At 46.2% G+C, this 2,895-nt stretch overlaps 1 non-coding gene across 1 annotated transcript; it reads left to right on the forward strand.

Annotated features, from left to right (window-relative positions):
- The first annotated feature begins 2,315 nt into the window (after positions 1 to 2,315).
- Positions 2,316 to 2,453, forward strand: LOC146855279 (small nucleolar RNA SNORA26). Its single transcript, XR_014958998.1, has one exon. It is a non-coding gene; the product is annotated as a small nucleolar RNA SNORA26 (small nucleolar RNA).
- Positions 2,454 to 2,895: the final 442 nt, after the last annotated feature.

Genomic DNA, 2,895 nt, shown 5'->3' on the forward strand with positions numbered 1-2,895 from the left:
TCATAGCGGACATAGCCCCTCTTGTTGGTGTAAGGGAAGGTTGTGCTATCGGCTCCCTGCTGCTTCGTGTCGCCGGAACTCTGTTGGGGGGTCTCTTTTGCGCTGACGCCATCAAGTGTTTGTCTCACTTTAGAAAGTATCGACAGGGTAAAATAAACTTTCACTGAACTAATGATGTTGAAGGGAGCGGGTGGTCCCTGTACTGCTCCGGGCTGCGACGGGTGTATCCAGTGTCACAGCATACGCCGAGTCCGGTTCTTTGGCTCATCAGCAAGTTTTATCACCGCACCAGGTGGGCCAACGGCAGATGCAGATTGCCCCACTTGCAATAAAATACAAGCCTGGTGAACTTGCATAAGGCATGCTTTTATCGCCAATAACTGATAAGGACCCGTTCCTTGTCAGGAGAGTGTGATTAAAGGACGCTTTAGCGGAAACTGATATAAATGCAAGCAAGAAACAAAACCATGGATCTGTAATAAAATCTTCTGTTTTACAAATTTCAACAGAGCTCACAGCCATAACAAACTACATCGTTGGAAGTCAAACAATCGGCATTGCTGCAGCCCATGGTTAACCTTTCTATTGAATTGCTTGCAAAAAGGCTTGACCGGCGGAGACTCTGCTTCAAGTCCAGCTGCCGGAGGCGGGGTACAGGCCCAGAAACATCATGGGCACCATGAAACCACCTCGGTACACGCCGAGAAGGAGGGTTCCTTGCCTTGCACCCTGTCCTGCTCTGAACCACCCTCGTAACCAGTAGGCGCCGAGAAGGAGGGCCGCATCATCACTGTCCTGCTCCTCATCTCAGTGGTAATGTTTTAAAATAATTTGGGGAGAGGATGTGGTCCGTCGGCTATGCTGCCGACTTTGGTGCTGGAAGCCAGGGTTCGAGCCTCGGGGTCGCGTCCACATCCTGTGATTCTGGGCAAATCACTTCATCTCCCCGTGCCTGAATGTGTCATGTAAATACGGTGCTCATGTAAAGCCTCCAATACCTTCGGGTCGAGTTCGCGCTATATAAATATGCAACAACAACAAATAATAATTATGAAGGCCCGAGAGCTATAAATTGCTGTTCATGCTCAGGTGTCACAATAAATGCATTCGCCTCAGTCGCCACCTTAAAACTGGCAGTCATGCGGTTATCTATCTATGTTAATTGTTGGATGTGAAGTTTTGTTTTCATGTTCCTCCCATCATTGTAATATGAAATACATTGCAGCACTGTATAAACAGCAGTGGCTGGAAGTTACAGTTTTTGTCTAAATATCTCCTACGGAGGCTTGCCAGTTGAACGGTGTGATTTGGCGGTGGTGATGTACCTGCTGGGCACTTCACTGTCCTTTTTCACAGAATGTCAGAACTGAACACAGGAATTAAATTACTGCCATCGTTCGCAAAAAGAGTCCCAACCCCTGTAGAGATCCCTGGTATTAGCCAGGCAGCCGTCGTATTCCTTCTCACCCACCTACAGCCCTGTGGTGTTCAAGTGCCAGGGTACCACCTCGGCCTGCTGCACCTGGCACAGCACTGACTGTTGTGAGATTCTGAAGCATCACTGCTCTGCTAACTAGCCACACTGTAATTACTGCTTCTTTGAGCACGAGCAATGCAGATTCCATCAATTTCTTTGTGCCTCATGCCACAGAAAGAAAATGCACATTCAGAAAGTATTTGTTTTGCTGTTTGTTGATTTGTGAAGGCTCAACAAAGTGTGATAAACCTTGTTTCTGGTCTAGTCCGAGCCATTATGGAAGAGAAGCAGCGAGCTCACATGCCCGCCAGAGTACAACACCTTTAAAATGGAATTGAAATAAATAAAAACAAAACAAACAGCTCATCCTATTCCCCATCACAAAGCCAGGCTGCATCGGAGCGTCAGGTGCTTCCACATCCCAAAGTTGTTCTCAACAAAACGTCGAACGGAAGATAAACAACAGAGATTCAGTAGTCCATGGCAGATGGCGCATTGTAAATATGTTTCTCCACGGTGATCAGTGATTGTTGTCCTTCTGTTGCCAGTAATCGATTATGTCTCTAAACACTGCCAATCAGAACTGAAATGTGAAAAATGAAGCTAATTTATTACGGGTTAAGGATTACTGCTAAACACAGAGCAGCAAATGAAAATGGCAATCTGTCATAATGAAAACAGCAGAACCATGGACAGAAGATGTTCATGTGGAGGTACAATGCACTGGTTATTCATCTTTTTAGGAGAAAGCATCAGTGATTTAAGTGGGCCGGGTCCTGCCGGTGCTCAGCACCGGCAGTTCTAACTAGCAGGTAGGTCCCCATCGGGCTCTCCATCTGTGCCCCCACCTTCAGGGTGAAAAATTCAGAGCGTATTGTGATTTGTATTGGCGAACACAAGGGGAAAGAGCATTTCTCACTAAAACCTGGAGATGTTGATTTGCACGCCTCTCTGGATCCTGTCATGAGGTACATTAATTCATGCTGAGTGCTATTAAGGTCTCCTGTGTCCAGCTTTCCACACACTGCCTGTCACCCATACTACCTACCTCCTCCATGTCCTTCTGCCCACACAGGGATTGGTCCATAGAAATTGTCCCACGAGCACCCGTAGATAATATTTTTTTTTAAAATCTTGTATTTTAACTGATATAGCCACAGAAGGCCTAATTCTATATTAAAAACAGAGCTTTGTACTATACCATTTCCTACTGAAAGGCAATATTTCTCTCCATGCATTTCCATACCTGGCGTGTCACGCAGTTTGGTGCTTACTTTCCCTCCATGTCGAAGAACAGCAGATGTTTTAGCGCCCAGGCTAATGTGCTGCATCGCTAAATACAGATAAGGTCCCAAAGGCGAGACCGATGCATTCCAAATGCTTGTTCTGCATACTTTTCACTCCAGTAGACATAGCTA

This window comes from Triturus cristatus, chromosome 4_1, assembly GCF_964204655.1.
Source record: "Triturus cristatus chromosome 4_1, aTriCri1.1, whole genome shotgun sequence".
NCBI lineage: Eukaryota > Metazoa > Chordata > Amphibia > Caudata > Salamandridae > Triturus > Triturus cristatus.